The sequence below is a fragment of the Oncorhynchus clarkii genome, unplaced genomic scaffold (genome assembly GCF_045791955.1).
Source record: "Oncorhynchus clarkii lewisi isolate Uvic-CL-2024 unplaced genomic scaffold, UVic_Ocla_1.0 unplaced_contig_1599_pilon_pilon, whole genome shotgun sequence".
NCBI lineage: Eukaryota > Metazoa > Chordata > Actinopteri > Salmoniformes > Salmonidae > Oncorhynchus > Oncorhynchus clarkii.
In genome coordinates this window covers 101,254-112,366 of record NW_027260980.1, presented here as the reverse complement: position 1 = coordinate 112,366, position 11,113 = coordinate 101,254, and the positions used below count along the sequence as shown (strand labels likewise).

At 42.0% G+C, this 11,113-nt stretch overlaps 1 pseudogene; it reads left to right on the top strand.

Annotated features, from left to right (window-relative positions):
- Positions 1 to 386: 386 nt before the first annotated feature.
- LOC139402776 (CD5 antigen-like) lies at positions 387 to 4,293 on the top strand (annotated as a pseudogene).
- The last annotated feature ends 6,820 nt before the right edge of the window (positions 4,294 to 11,113 follow it).

Here is an 11,113-nt window from a genome sequence, read left to right as displayed (position 1 = left end):
TGTGGAGTCAACAGAAGTCAGAAATAGCATTATAAATATTCACTTACCTTTGATGATCTTCATCAGAATGCAATGTTTTTAACATAAATCTTCAATAATGTTCCAACCGGAGAATTCCTTTGTCTTTAGAATTGCAATGGAACGCAGGTCGCTATCACGTGAGCGAGTGTGATCAGCTCATGCCACTCTGGCAGAGCCCTTACTCAAACAGCTCTCATCCCACCCTCCTTCACAGTAGAAGCCTCAAACAAGGTTCTAAAGACTGTTGGCATCTAGTGGAAGCCTTAGGAAGTGCAATATGACCCCATAGACACTGTATATTCGATAGGCAATGATGTTGGAACATTGCTGCATGGACTTGCTTCCATTCAGCCACAAGAGCATTAATGAGCTCAGGTACAGATGCTGGGCGATTTGGCCTGGATTGCAGTCTGCATTTCAAATCATCACAAAGGTATTCAATGGGGTTTAGGTTAGCCTCTGTGCATGCCAGTCAAGTTCCTCCACACCGATCTCAACAAGCCATTTCTGTATGGACCTTGCTTTTTGCACAGGGGAATTGTCATGCTGAAACAGCAAAGGGCCTTCGCCAAACTGTTGCCACAAAGTTGGAAGCACAGAATCATCTAGAATGCGATTAGATTTCCCTTCACTGGAACTAAGGGGCCAAACCCAAACAATGAAAACATCCCCAGACCATTATTCCTCCTCCACCAAACTTTACAGTTGGCACTACGCATTAGGACAGGTAGTGTTCTCATGTTATCTGAGTTTTACACCACTCCAGCCAACGCTTGGCATTGACCATGGTGATCTTAGGCTTGTGTGTGGCTGCTCCGTCATGGAAAATTCATCCTGAAGCTCCCAACGAACAGTTATTCTGCTGACGTTGCTTCTAGAGGTAGTTTGGAACTCTGCAGTTAGTGTTGCAACCGAGGACAGACGATTTTTACGCTCTACCAATTCACAGTTGAGCAGCTGTTGCTCCTAGAAGTTTCCACTTCACAATAACAGCACTTACAGTTGACCGGGGCCAAACTGACTTGTAGGAAAGGTGGCATCCTATGATGGTGCCATGTTGAAAGTCACTGAGCTTTTCAGTAAGGCCATTCTACAGCCAATGTTTGTCTATTGAGATTGTATTACTGTGTGGAAGGGGTGGGGAAGGGGTGTGGCTGAAATAGAATCCACTAATTTGAAGGGGTGTCCACATACTTTTGTATATATAGTGTATGTACACATGGGTGTTGTTGCACCATGAAAGGTCATGTTGATGTTAATTTAACCTCTGCCTCTCTCTTCCTCTGTCTCTCTCTTTCTCCTCTGTCTCTCTATTTCTCCTCAGATCTTCACGCTCAAAGCGTCAGTCCACCAGGTAGGTAGAGTATAAATCTACAGTGATTATAGCAGTTCAATATTAGTCAACTTTATTATCCCACATGGAGAAATTCATGTGTCCATACAAACCATTCTAAACCCCAATAACAAGTAGTGTTTTATGTAACTACTAATACTTGTCAACCACAAAGCATTACTGCTGTTAGAATAACATAATCACTGTCATCATCTGTCCTCACCACTGTGTTTTCCTCTCTGCTGTTTACAGCTGAACTCTCAGTCAGACTGGTGAATGGGACCACTTCCTGTTCTGGGACAGTGGAAGTCTTCAATGAAGGAGAGTGGTCAGGTCTATGTACTAGTTGGTGGAGCATGATGATAGAGGTCAGGTTTGTGTGTAGAGAGCTAAACTGTGGGAATCCTGTAGCTGAATCTGGAGGACCTCTGCTTGAAGATGGAAGACGAAGAGTCATACTAGGTGGTTGCTATGGAAATGAGTCTTCTATTAGACAGTGTGACATTGTAAGAGGAGGACCTGGTGGCTGTAATGGTAGAACTTATCATCATGTGACCTGTTCAGGTAAGAGACTGGTCATACTGAGAGATTAATTTTGTACATTATACAATATTATCATGTATCATGTTTATGTGTTTTTATTTCATTTAAATAGAGGGAGAGATGTCAGATGTATTTAAACATTATATTTGTGTTTGTCATATTGGTTTATGGGAGATGTTCATGGGCAGATCATTGTAGTTCAGATGGTACTGAAGTGAAGCTGCCTGATGGATGTCCAGCTGTTTATGTTCTATAAAGTGAAGTGAACTTATTCCTGTCTCCTGCCTGTATTATTCCCAACCTGATCCTGAGTGACTAAGAACCCATTTCTACCTCTTACAGTATCAAACATAGCAAACTACAATCTTTTATCCAACATATTTGTGTTTAGTCCTTGACAGTGTCATCAACAAAACTGATTGAATGTTCAACCAACTCTTTTTCTCCAGAGTCTGTGCGGCTTGTGGATGGAGCTGGTCTCTGCTCTGGGAGAGTGGAGGTGAAGTCCAATCAGTCCTGGGCCTCAGTGTGTGAAGCTGACTTTGACCGGCAGGATGCAGAGGTAGTCTGTGGGGAGCTTGGCTGTGGGGCTCCTGCAGCTCTACAGGGGGGGCTCTATGGAGGAGGTGAGGGTCAGACCTGGGATAAAGAGTTCCAGTGTAAAGGCAAAGAGTCCCTTCTCCTGGACTGTGACACCTCAGACAGAGAGAACAACACCTGCCTACCTGGTAATGCTGTTGGACTCACCTGCTCAGGTAAGAAACAGTTTGTCACTCAATCAACATTGTTTCTCACCTGGAGTGAAGAATATGAGAGACAATATAGGTGTGTTTTAGTGAGAAAATAGTAAGATTACTGTCTCTCTCTTTTCTTTTCTCAGAGCCTGATGATGTGAGGCTGGTGGGAGGAGGCAGTCGCTGTGCTGGTGGAGTGGAGTGGTACGACCAGGGAGAGTGGAGGATTGTGGGAGCTGATGACTGGAACCAGGAGAATGTAGCTGCAGTAGTGTGTAGACAGCTGGGTTGTGGCTCCACAGTTTCAGTATTACCTGGAAACATCACTAGAGGGAATGGAGCTTCCTGTTCTGGGTCTGAGCCTTCACTGAGGGATTGTTATAGAATGTATGATCTACGTCCTGGACTCACAGTGATCTGCTCAGGTAATAACAACATATTATAATTACATTCAACTGATTTCCTTCATTCATACAACTTCCTCTGCACCTCTCATGATGACTGTTTAGCTTGTAAACCTGCTTTGCAAAATAGATCACTCAGTCAAGTAGGAATCAAATACAACTTAAATATCCCAGAATGCTTTTGTATTTGAGTGTTATCTCAGTGAACGTCTCTACTCACTACCACTGTCACATGTCATATTATTGCCATATCTAAATGAGGAAAGTAGTTGAGGAGCTACGTTTTCTTTTTCTCTCCTCTTGTTCCAGATGTCCTGCTTAAGCCTGATAACAACATATGTTGTCTCAGTGACTGTAGGCCCACTACTCATGTTGCCCTGTGAGGGAGGGTGGCTGGCACTGTTACATGCTGATGTTATTGTCATATCTATAGGAAACTAGTTGAAGAGGTTTTTCTTGTTCTCTTTTATTGTTACAGATCTCCTGGTCCAGCCTGATATCTTCCTGACTGACTCAATGGGAGGGGTCTTCAGGGGCCACCAGGGGCCCGAGATGTTCAGGGGCTACAACTTCACCATCACCTGCTCCACTCAGCCACAGTACCCAGGAGGCTCCTTCCTCCTCACGTTCACCGGCTCCAACAGAACCCAGACCCAGCCAGCTGTCAATCACTCTGCTGCCTTCCTCTTCCCTGCTGCAGATGACTCCCACCAAGGGAACTACAGCTGTGTTTATGACAATTATGTTTTCTCTCATAACTTCTCCTCTGAGAGTGAGCTCCTCTCCCTCACCATCACAGGTAACTGAACATGAACCAGACTTATAATTTTGTCAATGACAGATTTCCCACAGATCTATGTGATGATGATCAGTCCCCTCATCAAAGGTGTTTCTGTTTGCAGCCTCTCCTCTGCCAGCCTTCATCATCAGACACGTTGTAGTGCTGCTGATCCTACTGACATCCATCACCACCTCCTACCTGTACTACAAGGTAAAGACATTTACTCAGAAGTTACAAGTCATTTAAACTAGAGGGAGAGGGTGAGGGGGAGGGAGAGAGAATGGAGATACTAGAGAGTAAGTGTCTGACTGTTGGTGCTGTGTCTCTCTAGCCCACCAGGAGGCAGAAGAGAGTGAACAGGGTGAGCAGCATGGATCTTTATGTCAATGCCATGGAGATGGTCTCTCTGAGCTCCAGAGCTGAAGCTGGACCGGGAGAGGAGAGAGCAGCCCAGGGGACGGAGTAGGAGTAGAATGAAGCTGACCCTACATGCTGATCTTAGGTCAGTTTTGTATTTTAAATCGATGGTCAGCAGTGGACTGATGTTTAAAATGTGGTGACAAACCTGAAGTGGTTCTAATTTTAATAACAAGTTCAGAATTAGTTTATCTTTCTAGAACCTTGGAAGAAATCTAAAAGGAGTGACTGCAACCACCATTATTCATTTAGTTTGGTTTTTACCATCAGAGAAACATGGGGTTCTGGGTAACATGGGGTTCTGGGTAACATGGGGTTTTGGTAACATGGGGTTCTGGGTAACATGGGGTTCTGGGTAACATGGGGTTGGGGTAACATGGGGTTTTGGGTAACATGGGGTTTTGGTAACATGGGGTTTGGTAACATGGGGTTTGGGTAACATGGGGTTTCAGGTAACATGGGGTTTCGGGTAACGTGGGTTTTGGGTAACATGGGTTTTGGGTAACATGGGGTTTTGGGTAACATGAGGTTTTGGGTAACATGGGGTTCTGGGTAACATGGGGTTTGGGGTAACATGGGGTTTGGGGTAACATGGGGTTTGGGTAACATGGGATTTTGGGTAACATGGGGTTTTGGGTAACATGGGGTTTTGGGTAACATGGGGTTTTGGATAACATGGGGTTTGGGGGAACATGGGGTTTGGGGGAACATGGGGTTTTGGGTAACATGGGGTTTTGGGTAACATGGGGTTTGGGGTAACATGGGGTTTGGGGTAACATGGGGTTTGGGGTAACATGGGGTTTGGGGTAACATGGGGTATGGGGTAACATGGGGTTTGGGTAACATGGGGTTTTGGGTAACATGGGGTTTTGGGTAACATGGGGTTTGGGGTAACATGGGGTTTGGAGGTAACATGGGGTTTGGGGTAACATGGGGATTGGGTAACATGGGGTAACATGGGGTTTTGGGGTAACATGGGGTTTTGGGTAACATGGGGTTTTGGGGAACATGGGGTTTGGGGTAACATGGGGTTTTGGATAACATGGGGTTTGGGGGAACATGGGGTTTGGGGGAACATGGGGTTTGGGGTAACATGGGGTTTGGGTAACATGGGGTTTGGGGAACATGGGGTTTTGGTAACATGGGGTTTGGGTAACATGGGGTTTTGGATAACATGGGGTTTGGGGGAACATGGGGTTTGGGGTAACATGGGGTTTGGGGTAACATGGGGTTTTGGGTAACATGGGGTTTGGGGGAACATGGGGTTTGGGGGAACATGGGGTTTTGGGTAACATGGGGTTTGGGGTAACATGGGGTTTGGGGTAACATGGGGTTTTGGGTAACATGGGGTTTGGGGTAACATGGGGTTTGGGGTAACATGGGGTTTGGGTAACATGGGGTTTGGGGTAACATGGGGTTTGGGGTAACATGGGGTTTTGGGTAACATGGGGTTTTGGGTAACATGGGGTTTTGGGTAACATGGGGTTTGGGGTAACATGGGGTTTGGGGTAACATGGGGTTTGGGGTAACATGGGGTTTGGGTAACATGGGGTGTGGGGTAACATGGGGTTTTGGGTAACATGGGGTTTTGGGGAACATGGGGTTTTGGGGAACATGGGGTTTGGGGTAACATGGGGTTTTGGGTAACATGGGGTTTTGGGTAACATGGGGTTTTGGGGAACATGGGGTTTGGGGTAACATGGGGTTTTGGGTAACATGGGGTTTTGGGGAACATGGGGTTTGGGGTAACATGGGGTTTTGGGGAACATGGGGTTTGGGGTAACATGGGGTTTGTGGTAACATGGGGTTTGGGGTAACATGGGGTTTTGGGGAACATGGGGTTTGGGGTAACATGGGGTTTTGGGTAACATGGGGTTATGGGGAACATGGGGTTTGGGGGAACATGTTGTTTGGGTAACATGGGAATTCGGTAACATGGGATTTTGGTAACAATCGGTTTTTAATTATTTTAAGAGAGTAGCTCAATTATGTCTGTTTCATGTTCCAGTATTGCTTCTTATCTTTATTTTTTTGTCTTATTTAGTGTCTCTTTTAGATTCTTTATCTTATTTAGTGTCTCTTAGATTCTTTATCTTATTTAGTGTCTCTTAGATTCTTTATCTTATTTAGTGTCTCTTAGATTCTTTATCTTATTTAGTGTCTCTTAGATTCTTTATCTTATTTAGTGTCTCTTAGATTCTTTATCTTATTTAGTGTCTCTTAGATTCTTTATCTTATTTAGTGTCTCTCAGATTCTTTATCTTATTTAGTGTCTCTTAGATTCTTTATCTTATTTAGTGTCTCTTAGATTCTTTATCTTATTTAGTGTCTCTTAGATTCTTTATCTTATTTAGTGTCTCTTAGATTCTTTATCTTATTTAGTGTCTCTCAGATTCTTTATCTTATTTAGTGTCTCTTAGATTCTTTATCTTATTTAGTGTCTCTTAGATTCTTTATCTTATTTAGTGTATCTTAGATTCTTTATCTTATTTAGTGTCTTAGATTCTTTATCTTGAAGTGTTTCCATTATTAGTCCAGGTATTATTATAATCATCTGTTCATTCTTTGTATTTTTAAACATTTTTTAATAAAGGGGTTTATTGTTGTTTACCTCTCATGATGTTATTGATTATAAACGTTATGATATTGATTATGATGTAGATTAGTGTTATGTTGTTAGTAGTATAGAGATAATGTTATTGATTATAAACGTTATAATATTGATTATGATGTAGATTATTGTTATGTTGTTAGTAGTATAGAGATAGTGTTATTGATTATAAATGTTATGATATTGATTATGATGTAGATTAGTGTTATGATGTTGCTCTCTAAACTGCCATGTAATCAACTGAATGTTTTTAATAAAATTACAGGCTGTCAGTCTTGTGTGATTTAATTATTAGACAGACTACAACATACAGTATGAATTAACTGAGATCAGTCTGTGTGATTCCCCTCTTGGACAGACTACAACATACAGTATGAATTAACTGAGATCAGTCTGTGTGATTCCCCTCTTGGACAGACTACAACATACAGTATGAATTAACTGAGATCAGTCTGTGTGATTCCCCTCTTGGACAGACTACAACATACAGTATGAATTAACAGAGATCAGTCTTGTGTGATTCCCCTCTTGGACAGACTACAACATACAGTATGAATTAACTGGTCATGCATTTGGCAGGAGGATAGGAAGTGCATCTCAGTTTCCACCTCATGTTGTGGGTTGTGTGCACATAGCCTGTCTTCTCTGGAGAGCCAGGTACTGACCTGTATATAGTCCTGCTATTGTTATTTTACTGTTGCTCTTTAATTACTTTTTACTCTTTAATGACTTGTTACAGGCCAACCCAAGTGGTACTGTTCAGTAGGATAATAGTAGACCAACCCAAGCTGTACTGTTCAGTAGGATAATAGTAGACCAACCCAAGCTGTACTGTTCAGTAGGATAATAGTAGACCAACCCAAGTGGTACTGTTCAGTAGGATAATAGTAGACCAACCCAAGCTGTACTGTTCAGTAGGATAATAGTAGGCCAACCCAAGTGGTACTGTTCAGTAGGATAATAGTAGACCAACCCAAGTGGTACTGTTCAGTAGGATAATAGTAGACCAACCCAAGCTGTACTCTTCAGTAGGATAATAGTAGACCAACCCAAGCTGTACTGTTCAGTAGGATAATAGTAGACCAACCCAAGCTGTACTGGTCAGTAGGATAATAGTAGACCAACCCAAGCTGTACTGTTCAGTAGGATAAAAGTAGACCAACCCAAGCTGTACTGTTCAGTAGGATAATAGTAGACCAACCCAAGTGGTACTGTTCAGTAGGATAATAGTAGACCAACCCAAGCTGTACTGGTCAGTAGGATAATAGTAGACCAACCCAAGCTGTACTCTTCAGTAGGATAATAGTAGACCAACCCAAGCTGTACTGTTCAGTAGAATAATAGTAGACCAACCCAAGCTGTACTATTCAGAAGGATAATAGGAGACCCACCCAAGCTGTACTGTTCAGTAGGATAATAGTAGACCCACCCAAGCTGTACTGTTCAGTAGGATAATAGTAGACCCACCCAAGCTGTACTGTTCAGTAGGATAATAGTAGACCAACCCAAGCTGTACTGTTCAGTAGGATAATAGTACACCAACCCAAGCTGTACTGTTCAGTAGGATAATAGTAGACCAACCCAAGCTGTACTGTTCAGTATGACAATAGTAGACCAACCCAAGCTGTACAGTTCAGTAGGATAATAGTAGACCAACCCAAGCTGTACTGTTCAGTAGGATAATAGTAGACCAACCCAAGCTGTACTGTTCAGTAGGATAATAGTAGACCAACCCAAGCTGCACTGTTCAGTAGGATAATAGTAGACCAACCCAAGCTGTACTGTTCAGTAGGATAATAGTAGACAAACCCAATCTGTACTGTTCAGTAGGATAATAGTAGACCAACCCAAGCTGTACTGTTCAGTAATATAATAGCAACAGTTGTGATACATGGTTAGGTAGGACACAAGATATCTGTTAGATAGGAACAACAGTAGTGACACATGGTTAGGTAGGACACAAGATATCTGTTAGATAGGAACAACAGTAGTGATACATGGTTAGGTAGGACACAATATATCTGTTAGATAGGAACAACAGTAGTGACACATGGTTAGGTAGGACACAATATATCTGTTAGATAGGAACAACAGTAGTGACACATGGTTAGGTAGGACACAAGATATATGTTAGATAGGAACAACAGTAGTGATACATGGTTAGGTAGGACACAATATATCTGTTAGATAGGAACAACAGTAGTGATACATGGTTAGGTAGGACACAAGATATCTGTTAGATAGGAACAACAGTAGTGATACATGGTTAGGTAGGACACAAGATATCTGTTAGATAGGAACAACAGTAGTGACACATGGTTAGGTAGAACACAAGATATCTGTTAGATAGGAACAACAGTAGTGATACATGGTTAGGTAGAACACAAGATATCTGTTAGATAGGAACAACAGTAGTGATACATGGTTAGGTAGGACACAAGATATCTGTTAGATAGGAACAACAGTAGTGACACATGGTTAGGTAGGACACAAGATATCTGTTAGATAGGAACAACAGTAGTGATACATGGTTAGGTAGGACACAAGATATATGTTAGATAGGAACAACAGTAGTGACACATGGTTAGGTAGGACACAAGATATCTGTTAGATAGGAACAACAGTAGTGATACATGGTTAGGTAGGACACAAGATATCTGTTAGATAGGAACAACAGTAACGTTAGTGATTCAAACCCTCAATGTGAAGTGATATTAATCCATAAATACAGAGCACAAGTACAACCCTTTTATATAAACCTTTTACGGTAGTAAGAAAATAAACATTAACTTAATATTTCAATAAGTCACCTGCTAGTAAATCACCTGCTGGTAATAACTAGCGTGACATTGTAGTGCAGAGACCAACGGTGCTCGTTAGCTCGTCATTAACACGGCTAGCTAAGACAGCAACAACTTGGTTAACTGGCTGAAATAGGTCTTCAATTCATGAACGGCTAAATAAATATCTACAGAGCCACATTCGCTATTGACTTTAGGATATATGAACCAGTTTTCCAAAACCACTATTGTGTTATACAGTTTGAAACAGTTTTTATGTACAGAGGAAGAGGACTCGAACCTGCTCTCAGAATATCTGTCAGACTGAGGAGCGGGCAGACCAACTTCCCAAATATGGGAGAAGCACTCAAAACACACTAGTTGTTCTTTCAAAGAAAATTATACAAAAATGGTAAGTCCGAAGACCTCTCGTATTACCAACCTTACTACAATGGCAGCAAATATTTTAATGAATTCAGTAACACATAATGAAAGGAAACGTAATTTATATCACCCTTTTTCCTGAGGTGAATGGTTTCACCCACTACTCTCCCGGAACTGAGGCTTTGACATCAACAGTTTCACTTTGTTCCACCTTTGGTGAGCAAAACAGCTAATAACGTAGCTAAATACTGACATTATCCTCAATCGAGATATCTGTTCATATCTAAATACATGGCTCTGCTTTGGTCTATTCCATTGATATTGTCAAACTGAACATTACATTGAACATGTGAGTCATTTAGCAGACGCTCTTATCCAGAGAGACTTACAGTAGTGACTGGATACATTTTCATACGTTGCATTGGCAGGACAATTCCATTAGTAGTTGGGAGGAGAGCAGAAACAGCCTAACACCTCCACTGATACTGTGTAACCTGTCTGCAGTCAACCAGCCATCCAGACTGAAGTGAAGGCCTTGTTACAGAATGAAAACACCTTCTCTTTCGTCGGCATGGCAACCTGTAAACATGTCAGTGGCGTCACAATGTTGCACAACAGCAGCAGAACATTGGATGGAGGGTCATTGTATCATTACACAGTGTCCCTGTCTATTCTACTGTATTGGTACATGTGGTATTACAATACATTAGAAGATCTGTAGACGGCAGCATTGAAACAATTTACAACACATCGTCAACTAGCAACCTACTCTGTTTCAGTGCTGTTTAAATATCCCACTTATTTTATTCTGCTGTTAGAGGCCATCAGTAGAGACAGTCAGGAAAATAGTCTTTGTAGCAAGGTTTTTTACTGTCAAACCTGGGAAGTGTGTCTATATAGGTAAGTATATATACAATTAGGATTTTACTTTAATGTCAAATGTACTGTAACTGTCTAGTTGTGAAGATAATCTAAATATAGTGTTTATTGACCTCTCCATTCTAGCACCATACATTCTGTTATTTGCTGAACTCCTCTCCATTCTAGCACCATACGTTCTGTTGTTTATTGTCCTCCTCCCCATTCTAGCATTCTAGGGCCATTC